A 14,877-nucleotide genomic window follows, 5' to 3' on the forward strand; every position below is an offset into this window, starting at 1 on the left:
CACAGGTTCCCAGATCCCTGGTCTGGAAAGATTCTGCATGTGGTGGGGCAACTACGCCCATGCACCACAACTACTGAGCCTGTTCACCCTAGAACCCGTGCTCCACAGCAAGAGAAGCCACCGTGATAAGAAGCCTGCACCCTGAACTAGAGAGTAGCCCCTGCTCGCCACAGTTAGAGAAAGCCCTTGTGCAGCAGTTCAGTTCAGTTCAGTTCAGTTGCTCAGTTGTGTCCGACTCTTTGCGACGCCATGGCCTGCAGCACGCCAGGCCTCCCGGTCCATCACCAACTCCTGGAGTTTACCCAGACTCGTATCCATCGAGTCAGTGATGCCATCCAACCATGTCATCCTCTGTCGTCCCCTTCTCCCCCTGCCTTCAATCTTTCCCGGCATCAGGGTCTTTTCAAATGAGTCAGCTCTTTGCATCAGGTGGCCAAAGTATTGGAGTTTCAGCTTCAACATCAGTCCTTCCAATGAACACTCAGGGCTGATCTCCTTTAGGAAATGAAGACCCAGTGCAGCCAAAAAGAAATTAATTAAAAAACTAAAAAGATAGAAAAAAGTAAAATTGGGGTATGGTTGATTTACAATTGTAAGTTGTATTAATCACTGCTGTACAGCAAAGTGATTTAGTTATATTTACATTCTTTTTTAAATATTTGTTTTCCGTATGGTTTATCACAGGATATTGAATACAGTTCTCTGCGCTATGCAGTAGAATCTTATTCATCCGTTCTATATATAAAAGCTTGCGTCTGCTAACCTCAGCCTCCCACTCCGTCCTCCCTCAACCTGCTTCCCCTTGGCAGCCACCAGTGTGTTCTCTATGTTAGTGATTCTGTTTCTTTTTTTGAAATTAATGATTGACGCGGGCTTTCCTTGCTGCACTGCCTGCAGGCCGGCTCTCGTTGCGGTTCGCGGAGGCTATTCTTTGTTGCAGTGCGCCAGCTTCTCACTGTGGTGGCTTCTCTGTTGCAGAGCATGGGCTCTAGGCATGGGGGCTCCCAGTAGTTGCAGCTCACGGGCTTAGCTGCCCCATGGCGTCTTCCCAGACCAGGGATTGAACCTGTGTCCCCTGCATTGGCAAGCGGATTCTTAACCACTGGGCCACCAGGGAAGCCCTCTTTCTTGTTTCATAGATATGTTCATTTGTGTCGTATTTTAGATTCCACATTGATATCATATGGCCTTTGTCTTTCTCTTTCTGACCTACTTCACTTAGTATGATTATCTCTCAGTTCAGTTCAGTTCAGTTCAGTCGCTCAGTCGTGTCCAACTCTTTGCGACCCCGTGAATCACAGCACGCCAGGCCTCCCTGTCCATCACCAACTCCTGGAGTTCACTCAGATTCACGTCCATCAAGTCAGTGATGCCATCCAGCCATCTCATCCTCTGTCGTCCCATTCTCCTCCTGCCCCGAATCCCTCCCAGCATCAGAGTCTTTTCCAATGAATCAACTCTTTGCATGAAAGCTCTAGTTGCAACCAAAAAATCAACTTCTGATTTGCCCTACAGGGGCCTCTCCCCTTGCCTACAAGACTGTAATAAAACTTTTAACAGATACTTGTAACTAGATTGTTTTAAGTTTTCTTTCTCTCATCTAAAAAAAAAAAATTAGGGACTTTCCTGGTGGTCCAGTGGCTAAGACTCTGTGCTTCCAATGCAGGGGGCCCAGATTTGAAGATCCCTGATCAGGGAGCTAGGTCTCATGTTCCTCGACTGAAGATTCTGCATGCTGCAACTAAGACCTGGCACAGGCCAACAATAAATAAAATAAATAAGTACTTAAAAATTAGAATGCATAGATTACTTAATGTGGTTGACCTGCTTGTGTCAAGTTATGCTAAGAGGCTACTGTAAATGTAGGAAGAATCAGCAAGAGGTTCAAAGAAAGCTCAGCCAAAGAAATAGCGAGACAACTATAGGGGAACATTAAAAACTAAGAGTGGTTTTGCACATGTGCAATAGTGTAGCCTCTCAATGGTGAAAACAGAGATGATATAAGATGCTTGTGCTGGGAGCAAGGGCAGAGGGGAGGCGGTGAGAGCCCAGCCTGAATCCACCAGGAAGAAAGGCAACAGGCCAGGATGAAGAAGGTGAGTCAAAAAGAGCAGCATTCAGAAACAGAGAGAGAAAGGACTTCCCTGGTGGTCCAGTGGTTAGGACTCGGCACTCCCGGTACAGGGGGCTGGGTTCAAACCCTGGTCAGGGAACTAGATCCATGTGCTGCAGCCAAGACCCCGAGCAGCCAAGTAAATAAATACATGTTTAAACAATAATAAGATAATTTTTGCAATATGCCAGGTACTGGATAAATATTTTAAAAAAAAAAACAGGAAGGAACAGGCAGATGAGGGAATTCCTTGGTAGTACAGTGGTTAGGACTCCACACTTTCACTGCAAAGGGTGTGAGTTCATCCCTGGTGGGAGAACCAAGATGCCACAAGTCACGAGATGTGGTAAAAAAAAGAAACAGGGAGATAAGTGAACTTGGAAGGAAAATCACTGCAGATGGTGACTGCAGCCATGAAATTAAAAGACGCTTACTCCTTGGAAGGAAAGTTATGACCAACCTAGACAGCATATTAAAAAGCAGAGACATTACTTTGCCAACAAATGTCCGTCTAGTCAAGGCTATCTGTGGGTTTTCCTTTGGTCATGTATGGATGTGAGAGTTGGACTGTGAAGAAAGCTGAGCACCGGGAATTGATGCTTTTGAACTGTAGTGTTGGAGAAGACTCTTGAGAGTCCCTTGGACTGCAAGGAGATCCAACCAGTCCATCCTAAAGGAGACTAGTCCTGGGTGTTCATTGGAAGGACTGATGCTGAGGCTGAAACTCGAATACTTTGGCCACCTCATGCGAAGAGCTGACTCATTAGAAAAGACCCTGATGCTGGGAGGGATTGGGGGCAGGAGGAGAAGGGGACGACAGAGGATGAGATGGCTGGATGGCATCACCAACTCGATGCACATGAGTTTGGGTGAACTCTGGGAGTTGATGATGCACAGGGAGGCCTGGCGTGCTGCGATTCATTGGGTCATAAAGAGTCGGACACAATTGAGCGACTGAACTGAACTGAAGCCAAGTGGAGAGGGCTGTGGGAAGCAGGCAACTGCTGTTCAGTGTCATCATTTCCATCCTATGAATTTTTAAACTAGTGCTTTATTGAGCACACACACACACACACAAAACTGAACTAAAAACAAACACCCAACAGTGCTGATATAAATCTAACATGACCAGAGGAAGTGAGCCCTTTGTTTCATTTTGACTTCTTAATATCTTCTTTTTCTTTCTCCCTATTAACTTACAAAGAGGTAATCAACTCTCAAGTAATTGGGAACAAAGACAGCACAATAGTGAAGGGGATTTTTGGAAGCTTTGCCCATAGCTCATTACTGTAACTCGTCAGGACAGAAAGTGACAACCTAATAAAGTTTGCAAGTGGCCACAAATATTGGAAATTTGACTCAGAGGGGACAGCCCACACAGGTGGAATTCTAAAGGAATTCTGTCCCATGAGCAGGCGGCTTACGTAGCTGCTGATGGAAGTCGGTTATGAAAAGCCCACATCCTTGGATGAACCTATAGCCTGTTACATAGAGTGAAGCGAGTCAGAAAGAGAAGAACATTGTACATTAACACATATATAAGGAATCTAGAAAAATGGTATTAAGTGGTATTCTATTCTCAGGGAAAGAATGGAGTCAGATAAAGAAAACAGACTTGCGGACATAATGGGGGGAAAGAAGTGGGACAAAGGGAGAAAGTGGCATCAATATACATACGCTGCTGCTGCTGCTGCTGAGTCGCTTCAGTCGTGTCTGGCTCTGTGCAACCCCATAGACAGCAGCCCACCAGGCTCCCCCGTCCCTGGGATTCTCCAGGCAAGAGCACTGGAGTGGGGTGCCATGCCCTCCTCCAGGGGATCTTCCCAACCTAGGGATCAAACTCGTGAGAGGATCTCTCACGCCTCCTGTATCAGCAGGCACGTTCTTTACCACTGTTGCCAACTGGCAATTATGGCTGATTTGCGTTGTTGTAAGGAAGAAATCAACACAACATTACAAGGCAATTTTCCTCTAATTAAAAGATAAATTTTAAAAGACCCCACATCTTGGTTTTGTTAACAAGGAATTTGTTGTTGAAAGAAAACAGTAGTCCTATTTTAACTCGATACAGTAATCTGAATGTCCGACTGCCGGAGGCTGCCGTCCTAAAGCGGCGTTGTGTAACCATCACCCAACTGCACAGCTGACAGGCAGAAGGGACACGTGAGTTTCCAATGACTTTCTCAGCTCCACTTGAATTAAATTTGCAATAAAGACCTCCTTTTCTGCTGTAGCTGCAAAACTGATTGGAAAAAAAAAATCAGAATGACTAATTGTTTTCGATGCATTCATTATGTGTATCCACGGACAACCACAACCAGCCTGTACACTTGTAACTATCATAAAGGGATGTGCTTTTTCTAGATGGTCAAGTGAAAGTGTGTGTGAAAGTGTTAGTCCCTCAGTTGTGTCTGACTCTTTGCGATCTCGAGGGCTGTAGCCTGCCAGGCTTCTCTGTCCTTTGAATTCTCCAGGCAAGAATATTGGAGTGGGTAGCCATTCCCTTCTCCAAGGGGAATCTTCCAATCCAGGGATCAAACCCAGGTCTTTGGCGTTGCAGGTAAATTCTTTACCATCTGAGCCATTTTAATTGAATGATTTAAATGACACACTTCTACACTTTGGTCAAGAGACAAGCACACCGTTCCTATGAGGTGGAAACAGACAAAAAAAACAATCACAGAGCACTCGAGCTATGGTGTAAGCTGCACAAGTGACCTGGGACCAGGATCCTTGCTGATGAGACGGGCAGGTGTTCAGGTAGCCTCTGACTTCATCTACAAGGGGAAGGGCAAAGGGTGTTCATTTGTGAAGAAGGTCATTTGTCCCAGGAACTTTACTCATCACATCTAAGCATTTTTCCATGTCACTCATCTCAGGACACCAAAGTTCAAGTTCAACAGAGCCAAGAGCGAAAGACTCCTCTAACTGCCAAGGCAAAGATAACTCTCCCTGATCTGGGATCAGCTTAACAGGCAAATTTGTTAGTACGAGAACAAGAAATACGTCTAAAATTAACTACTTTATTGGGTGCAGGGGAGCAGGAAAGGTCCCTAAAAAATGAAAAGAGAATGTGTGAGCTACTGATACTCATCAGAGTAAAAGCCAAAGTCTCACAATTTCCTGCAAGTCCTGCAAGACCTGGTCCCCAGCTCCCTGCAGTCCTGCTCATAAACCCTTCTTGCCCACCGTCCATGGTACTGGTGGCTTTGGCTTCTTCCACACTGGCTGTTCCTCTGCCTGGGATGTTCTTCCAGGGTGTCCCGTGATCCACTCACTTCTTTTCGGATTTTGTTAAAGATTAAAGATTCAGGCCCTTCCTGAACACCCTAACTAAAATTGCAGGGACCTCCCTAGTGGTCCTGTGGTTAAGACTCCTTCCTTCCACTGCAGGGGGCATGCGTTCAGTCCCTGGCCGGGGAACTAAGATCCAACAGGCTGAGCAGTGTGGGGATGGGTGGGGAATAAATAAAAAAACAATAAGTGAAATTGCAAACCTCACCCTCCACTCCTTCCTAGCCCGGATTTCTCCCCATCCCCCACGCCCCCTTCACAATCACGTGACCCCAGGACTCTAATGATTTCACTATCTCCCCTGCCCTAGAATGTCAGCTCTGCGAAGATGAGTTACCTCGGTCTTGCTTTCTGTCCTGGCCTCACTCAGCCAGCAATGAGTGTTCCATATTTGTTCAATCTATCAGAAAACTGTCACCAGGTTCATAAACCAGAGAACGTGTAGTACTCTACTTAAAATTACACTTTCAGAGTTGTAACTTTTTTTTCCAGATCAACAGCATTTTTCCAGCAGATATTAATCAGCCATCTGAACCACACGGGCTCTGTACAAACTTCTTTTGGCCTTGATTTGTACCTTTCAATGTCAAATATGAGCAATGTTCTGGCCAGAGATACTTCTGAACCCTTAACACCCTATCTGGGACTTCAAATTCTGGTATGTGTTGCACTGGATTCCTCATCAAAGAAAATCTTTCATGCTGAGTAGAACCACCTGTTGTCACTGGGAATGACTCTGGCCGGAAAGCTTCATTGCAATGTGCTCTGATCCCCAAGGGCCAAGTGTTCAGCTGGCCTGTGACATGATGAATGCTTCCCGGGGACTCTGTGCAGCTGGGACACCCTGGCAGATTTCTAAGAAAGAGCCTAACCATGCAGGTTAATTCTTCTGCATAACTTTCTGATGAAATAAAATCTTGACTAAATTCCAAAAAAAGAAAAAAGAAAAAAAAAAACCGCCAACCCCAAAAATAAAGTAAATAAGTAAATGAAACAAAGAAACACCCACAAAATAAAAAAAAAAAACCTCTATACCAAATTACAAAAGAGAGCACAGTCTGGTGTATGATTTCACCCTCTAGTGGACGAAGAAAGAAGCTCAAAATCTTGACTTGATTGAACTACTCTTTAGCTCATTTTTTATTGTTTTCTGCTATAGTCCTTTGACTTTCCTGGTGGCTCAGACGGTAAAGCATCTGTCTACGATGCGGGAGACCCAGGTTCGATCCCTGGGTTGGGAAGATCCCTTGGAGAAGGAAATGGCAATCCACTCCAGTACTCTTGCCTAGAAAATCCCATAGACAGAGGAGCCTGGTGGGCTACTGTCCATGGGGTCGCAAAGAGTTGGACACGACTGAGCGACTTCATGTAATGTAATGTATAGTCCTTTTGGGTCCCAGGGCCATTTTTAACATAAGAAAAATGACTTCTTAGAGTCCACATGTTTAATTGTGCATTGCTACTATTCTTCAATCCCTGGGTCAGGAAGATTCCTTGGAGAAGGAAAAAGGCAATCCACTCCAGTATTCTAGCCTGGGAAATCCCATGGACAGAGGAGCCTGGTGGACTACAGTCCATGGGGTCGCAAAAGAGACATGACTTAATGACTAAACAACAACTATTAAAGTAGCATCTTTTTGGAAAGACTGGAGACCTGCCTGCTTCAACCCTCTTACATAATCCAGAGGAACAAACATCATAAATGGTAAGGCTCATCCACAGGGCGGAGCAGCCTGTTATATATAAACACATGTATTCTTTGGGGAAAATAAGGGCGCTGTCACCACGCCTCGACCAGCGGAGGCCAACCCCACAGAGGGGCTGGAACGGAGTGATCAGGAGACAGCTGGGGGACATTCCAGGAGCCATGTGCAGGAGTGCCATCAGCCACACGGAGTGTTCTCACGAGTCTCCTCCTGTGGGTTCAAAGGTTCCCTCCACCACCTGCTCAGGTGTCCAGCACACTTGTCGCGTAGGAGAACTAGCAAACCCTGATGTCGTGGGAATCCCTTGGTAGTACAGTGGTCAGGATTCGGTGCTTTTGATCTTGGGTGGCCTCAGCCTGCAGCAGCTTGAAGCAGGGTTTCAATTCCCAGGCAGAGACTGAAGTCAGGCCACAGAAGTGAGAGCACTGAATCCTAGCCCCTAGACCACCAGGAGGGCTGCCGTGGTGGCTCAGATGGTAAAGATTCACCTGCAATATAGGAGACCAGGGTTCAATTCCTGGGTCAGGAAGATCCCCTGGAGAAGGGAATGGCTACCCACTCCAGTGTTCTTCCCTGGAGAATTCCATGGAGAGGGGCCTGCTGGGCTACAGTCCATGGGATCACAAAGAGCTGGGCACAACTAAGCGACTAACACACACACACACACACACACACACAGACCACAAGGAACCAGCGGGCCAGTGACAAGGCCCTGGCCTGTACGGCTTTGCAGAAATAAATTCCCACAAAGACAGAAAGAAGTAATGAAACTGTAAAGTATTTATTAGGAGGGAAAGAGTACATGCGGACGGCCACACTGGCAGGCTCAGAGAGAGGGAGTCGCGCCCTTGTGGTAGTTTGAATCGCTTTCATGGGGCATTTCTTCCAGGTTTCCTTTGTCCAATCACCGTGTTTTGCCTTGTCTGTATTTGGCACATCTCAGGGTCCTCCCATGTGTGTGCATCTCTCAACCAGGATGGATTCTACAAAGAGGCCCAGGGGTAGGTTGGCATCACTTACTGTGGGGAAGCGCCCTTCTCCCTTTTTGACCTTCAAGGAGCCTTTCTGCGCATGTGTAGTCAGGCAAGTCTCCTTGACTTCAAGAATGAGGACTGTGTGGTCTTTTATCTCTTATCTGGGGCAGGGCCCAGCCTCGTCTCTTGCTGTTACGGAGCTTCTGTCCACAGGGAATGAGCTGCAGCTGCTCACCCTGGGGCCTCTCTCCTGTCTCTCTCTCACTGCCAGGATCCAGATTCGACCCTGGTCAGGGAACTAAGATCCTGCAAGCCACACGACATGGTTGAAAAGGAAAAGAAAAAATGAAGACTGTTGTCTAGAGGTGCAGTCACAGACAAAAGCTGAAGTTTCAGTGTTAAGAACCCACATCCAGGGGCTTCCCTGGTGGCACAGTGGTAAAAAATCCACCTGCCAATACAGGAAACATAGGTTCCATTCCTGGTCTGGGAAGATCCCACATGCCGTGGGTCCACTAAGCCCATGCGTTGCAACTGCTGGGCCTGTGCTCTGGAGCCTTGGAATCACAATTACTGAGCCCAAGCTCCACAGCTACGGGAGCCCGTGCTCTGCAACGAGACAAGCCACCAGTGAGAAGCCCTTGCACCGTAACAAAGAGTAGCCCCCACTCGCCACAACTAGAGAAGAGCCTGCGCAGCAACAAAGACCCAGCAGAGTAAAGAATAAATATAAATAAATAAAAAATTATATATTAAAGAAAGAACCCACATCCAGGTAGCACTTCAGCAGATGGAAATAGGACAGGACACAAAGACGTGTTTGTTTAACGTCCAGTGTTCTAGAGACTGTTCCACTGGAGGGCCCTCTGTCCTGTCTCCCTGGGAATAATGCAGAATGATCTGGACAGTTACGTGTCGCTAGTCATTCCCGGAAACTCTATTTCCCTGTAGCGTTTCTAGCACTGGGTTTCATGCAAACCTTTCCCCTAAAGCATAAATTCCCCCAAGGCCGGGATGTGTGTCTGACTCTATGGATCCAGGACCTGAGAGCTGGAAGGGTCCTGGGGGTATCCCACAGTGGCACCCTCTGCTTTCTGGGCTGTGAAAGTGTTAGTTGCTCAGTCCTGTCCAACTCTTTACGACCCCATAGGCTGTAGCCCGCCAGGCTCCTCTGTCTATGTGATTTTCCAGGCAAGAAGACTGGAGTGGGTAGCTATTCCCTTCTCCAGGGGTCTTCCTGACCCAGGGATTGAACCTGGGTCTCCTGCCTTGCAGGCAGATTCTGTACCATCTGAGGTAACTGCAGTCCACAGAGCTTATAGGAAACCTCTGGAACCAGGCCAGTACAAGGCCTCATGGGGCTGTCTCGGTTCCCCCAGAGCATCTCCTACTTTATCTAGTTTCTTTTTTCCACACATTCATATTCTTTTTTATTATTTTCATATTCTTTTTTATTATTCTTTAAAATTTTTGTTTTAGATATGTTTAAGTTTTAAAAATTGTTTAAAGATTTTAATTTCTAGTAGGAAAACTTACCTGATGAACACCCTAATGGCAAACCACTGTAAGAATGTTTCAGTTGCATTTGGGGCAGAGGAGTAGGAATTATCTTCGAAGTACCCCAGCTTTCTTCATAAGAAGGTCAGAGATATGCCGGTTCGTATTATTGTGACATCCATTAGGTGGTCCAAGTTGCTTTTCCTTCAGCAGGGGCTTTATTTGTCAGAAAGGTATGATGCCTAGAGAAAACAAACAAACAAACAAAAAGGCCCCAAAAGATAAAAGGAAATTAAAAGAAGGGCTTTATGCTTGACCTCCAAATTTGGCTGACAATTTACCGATGAGATTCATAACCTTTGGGTTGCTCTGATATTTTGACATCTTTGCTGGGTTCTGAGCCATATCCCAGAAGGTCACAGTAACTTCTGGATCCTGCATGGCTGCAAGAAAATCTCTGGATCACTAAAAATTCCATTGAGCCCAGGCATTCCTGCTATTCTAGGCACACTCCCTCCCATTCCAGGCATTTCTCCAGGAAAATTACCGGGCGTCCCCACCAGGAAAGCCACCAGGGAAAGAGCCACACTGAGCTCCTGATTGTCATCCGGCTTCTCCCTCCCTCTGGGCTCTCTCGTGTTCTTGCCCATCAGTTCTCTTTTCAGATTTTTTGCTTCTAGCCATCCTACTAGATATGAATGGCATCTCATTGTGGTTTTGATGTATATTCCCCTGATGTCTAAAGATGCTGACCATCTCTCTCTTTTTTAATTTTTTTAAACTATCTATTTACTTATTTTTGGCCGTGCTGGATCTTTGTCGTGTCACGTGGGTTTCTCTAGTTGCAGCAAGCAGGGGATACTCTTCCTTGCCGTGCACGGGCTTCTCACTGGGGCGGCTTCTCTTGTTGTGGAGCACGGGCCCCTGAGTACCGGGCTTCCTTAGCTGTGGCATAAGGGCTCTAGAGTGCGGGCTCAGTAGTTGCAGCACGTGGGCTTAGTTGCTCTGAGGCACATGGGATCTTCCTGGACCATTCCATGGATTGAATCCATGTCCCCGGCATTGGCAGGTGGATTCCCAACCACTGGACCACCAGGGAAGTCCCAACATTGACCATCTTTTCATGTGACCATCAGCCGTTTGAATGTCTTCTTTGGAGATGAATTTGAACTATTTGTCCATTTTTTAATGGTTGGTGGTGGGTTTTTTGTTTTTTTTTTTGTCTTTTTGTTGTCGGGTTTTTAAAAGTTTATCTTTTTAAAGGATGGGGAACACATGTACACCCGTGGCAGATTCAAAAAAAGAAAAATAAAATAAAATAAAAACTTTATCTGTATTAACTACTGGATTTCTGAAAAATATTGCATCTAAAAACAGAGATTTACTGATAAATGAAGGCTGGGACCTGCTGCAGCCTTTTTATGTCACATACAGAGAAATAGAGGCCCATGAGTTAAACTACACTGTAAGTAGCAAAACAGAGTCTGTCTGACGGCTTCCTCACCTCCTCCCCCCTCACTCAGCACCTGGAGTGGGCAGCACGCAGGTGCGGGCTCTGTGAGGAACTACACGTGCAAAAACAAACCCTGTCCTTCAAGACTTGCAGGATGATGAGGCTGGCGGAGCTGGGAGTTGAGGGGGCAGGGTGAGAAGGTCCCTGTAATTGAGGAAGGGAGAGCTTGGTGGCAGACAAGACTAGATTCTGAAGGATTTGAAAGCCAGTACGTTGGGGGGTTTTAGCCTGGAGCCTCCCCAAGTCACAAATTCAAGCACCCTCCTGGGACCGCAGGTGGTATAAATGTAAACAACCGGTGTAAAGCAGTAGGGAGTGGAGGGGGCCTGTGGCTAACCAGAATGCCAGCCCAGCCTAATGGCAGATTCCAAGATTGCTGGTTACAGCATACTCGGAGTGACGTCAGTTTGGGGGGGGGTTCCAGGTAGGTTTAGGGGGGAGACACAGTGTCCTGAGGCCGATGGTCTGGGAAGAGGCTCCTGTTTGTTGAACCTGCCCAGTTGTGGGCACAGAGAGGGACAATGGCTTCCTGGCTGATCAAACTTGGAAGAGTAATTCACCTTCTCTGCAGCATGGCTCTTTTCACCTGGAAAACAGGAGTGATCATTGTATCTATCCCCGGCCTCGGGATGCGGCTCCATTCCGGAAACCTAGCTGGCCTCCTGCTTCACTTGCTCTAGGGCCCTCCCCTCCAAGCTAGGGCGCTCCTCTGCAACATCTCGCGGCTGCGGCCCCTTTAAGGCGGCCATGGAGGACCCACTTTCAGCGCTAAGGAGATCTTCTAGCTGCCATCTCTGTGGTAAGCCGTTATTTACGGCCGGAAGTGCGTGTTCGGACCTGCTTTTGACTTTAGATTGGGAAGGTAGGGCTGCCACGTGTTCCGTGGTGTCGGAGTTTCTGTGCTCGCTCGCTCCCACCCGCTGGCCGAACCCCAAACCCGCAGAATGACGCTGATCTGCGGCGCCAGTTCCCGCCCTGGGGCGCTGACGAAGCTGCCGGCAACCGGACTTCAGAAATCATTCCCAGCATAGAAATTGGGTGTTGGACGGAAGAGGCCAAACTCAGGCACCAGGGTCGGGGTGAGGGGCTACAGTAGGAGGCGCTGCACCCCTTAGAAAAGTCTTGGATCCCAGGCTGGAAGGGCAGCATGATGTTTAGGGGGTGTGTAAACATCCATGAAACTTATTCCGGCCGTCGCCCCTGACCTCAGACGTGGGGTTTATTCTCCTAGAGCACGTGGATCTCTTTCCCCAGGGTTTTATGAGAAGATGAGAGCTCTCTGGCTCCCGGCGGTTGGGTGAAGGCATTGCAATCTTTGCTACTCCTCTGCGGCGAGCCTAGAGCATATTCGGAATGACGTCAGTTTGGGGGATCCAGGTAGGTCAAGGGTGGAGACGCAGGGTCCTGAGGCCAATGGTCTGGGGAGAGGCTCCTGTGTTGTTGAACCTGCCCAGTTGTGGGTGCAACCTTGTACCAGGCAGCCCGACCCTGACCTAAAGTAAATTCCTAGGAGAACTTTTTCCTGGGTTTTGAATTTGCAGTAACAGGTGTGAACATTCTAGCAGCAGTTTGATGATCATGTATGATACTGCAAACAGAACGTTCATTGAAAGAAAAATACCTGTGAACAGTGTTCATGTATGTTTGTTTTATTCAATACTTTATGATACTTCGGCCAGGCACCGAGCTAAGTGTTAGGGACACAGAGATGTTACAGACCTTTTTCTCAGGAAACTACAACCTAGTTGGGGAAATAACCCTAAAGAGAGTATAATTCAAGCTGATATTAATGCTCTGAAGGAAAGCACAGTCTTACAAGAATGCGTGTCTCAAAGAACCTGATGGAGACTGGAAGGTTTTCCTGAGGATGAGACCCTGAGTGGGCTCTGAAGGATGTGTAGGAGTTTGGTGGGAAGGCCAGGGGGCAGCATGTGCAAAGGGCCAGTCGCCTAGCTAGTATTGGCTAGTGGAGGAACTGAAAAAAGGCCACTGTAGCCCAGAACATAAAGTGGAAAATGACGTGAAAAGAAGCTGAAAAGGTGGAGGAGGGACAGGCCACACAGGGCCTGCGGCTCATTTGAGGATTTGGAGCTTTGTCCTGAGGATTATAGGAGGTCAGTGTGGGTTTTAAAGACGATGTGCTAAAAACTGTTATTTCAAAAGAGCCCTGTGTACAGAGCAGCAGTCAAGCAGAACTCTCTGTGATGCTGGAAATGGCCTATATCTGTGCTGTCAGGTGGCCACAATCCTGGAGTGAAATTTTGTTTTATTTATTTATTTTTTTGGCTGCACTGGGTCTTTGTTGTGGCGCCTGGGCTTAGTTGGTTCGTGGCACGTGGGACTCTTCCTGGACCAAGGATGGAGCCCATGTCCCCTGCACTGGCAGGTGGATTCTTAACCACTGGAGCACCAGGGAAGTCCCTGAAATGTTCGTTCAAATGTAAATGGCCGCGTGTGCCTAGCAGCTGCTGCGTGGAACAGTGCAGGTCTAGAAGTTACTGGAAGAGCAGTGCCACCCTTACTGGAATTGTGACACCTGAGCCCTTTCACTTCCTGGACAGAGGCCGAGACGAGCTCCACTTGGAGAGAATCCTCCTGTGGGTCTTTGCTGGGGATCTCACACAGTAACTACTAGTGGAACTGCTTTTCACTTTTATTTCCTTGGTGTGGTTCAGCCTCCTCCGTGAAGCATCATTCCTCCTTCTGTCTTTGCCTGTTTCGTTGTCAGCACACTGATGGAGAAGCGATCCTTCATCACGTTGAAGTACCTACAGCAGTCAAAGTGTTACGTCTCTGCTTTGGAGGGAACGTCAAGAAAAGCGTGGTCCCTGGCCATCCGGGGTTTGGGGTGCAGAGAGGCAGACAGCAGGAAGTGCCGGACCCCAGCAAGACGAGTTTCCAGTGGGACCCGACAGGATGTAACCCTGTGAGGAAGTGAAGGCCATTTCCAGCTGATGAAACATGACAGAAGGCGGGAAGCATGAAAGTGAGAGGACCAGGGAGCTGAAGAGTTGGGGCCAAACTGGGGGACTGCCCAGTGAGGAGAATGAAGGGATAGGCAGGCTGGTATTGAGTTATGGGTGTTGTCAGAGGGCAGTTTACTGTGCCTGGTGTGGGCAAGTTTCTGAGGGCCCCACGTGGTGGTGGGTGGATGCCCTGGTGTGCTTGGGGTGGTGGGGGGGGTTGTTGGGAAGTCACTGGGATGGAGCCCATAGACTTGGAAGGAGAGGGGCGGCTGGGTCGCTGCAGGGTGGGCACCAGCCACTTCATGTTCTGGGTGGAAGGTAGATTTTAGGTTTTGAAGGGTATTTTATCGTATTAAGACAGTTTTAAATTCTCTGAATGTTCAGACTTGCTGAAGTTGGACGAAGAACTGATGTACTGTACTTTCTTTGCAGGTGAGTCCACTGGAGGAGGTGTGTGCTTGCCGAGTGAACACCTGCTGAGTTTGTTTCTGCCTGGTTCTCTGTGCCCGAAATATAGTGGTTGTGTTTTAGCATTTTCTGAGTTTGTCTGATTTCATTCTTATCTACATAATTTTTGAATGCTGACCTGCTTGAGATCCTGTTTTGTTTGAATATAAATGAAAGGAGTCGGACCCCGAGGAGACTTTTCATACACGTCATGGCTTCTGCGCTCGTTGACCACCCGCTGAGTGTGTGCCCTTGGCCTCCAGGGGGCGCAGTGAGCAGCTCAGTTTCCGACGGAAGAGTAGCTCAAGGTCACATACCCTCCGGGCTGCTAGTGCCCTGGATCTGTGACTTAGTCCCTGAGCACCCC

At 47.7% G+C, this 14,877-nt stretch overlaps 1 long non-coding RNA gene and 1 other non-coding gene across 2 annotated transcripts; both read left to right on the plus strand.

Annotated features, from left to right (window-relative positions):
- The first annotated feature begins 12,047 nt into the window (after positions 1–12,047).
- On the plus strand, positions 12,048–14,076 carry LOC138084264 (uncharacterized). Its single transcript, XR_011145201.1, has 3 exons — positions 12,048–12,176; positions 12,352–12,474; positions 13,826–14,076. It is a non-coding gene; the product is annotated as an uncharacterized lncRNA (long non-coding RNA).
- LOC138084900 (small Cajal body-specific RNA 16) lies at positions 12,511–12,697 on the plus strand. The gene has a single exon (XR_011145301.1). It is a non-coding gene; the product is annotated as a small Cajal body-specific RNA 16 (non-coding RNA).
- Positions 14,077–14,877: the final 801 nt, after the last annotated feature.

Source organism: Capricornis sumatraensis, chromosome 8 (genome assembly GCF_032405125.1).
Source record: "Capricornis sumatraensis isolate serow.1 chromosome 8, serow.2, whole genome shotgun sequence".
NCBI classification, from domain to species: domain Eukaryota; kingdom Metazoa; phylum Chordata; class Mammalia; order Artiodactyla; family Bovidae; genus Capricornis; species Capricornis sumatraensis.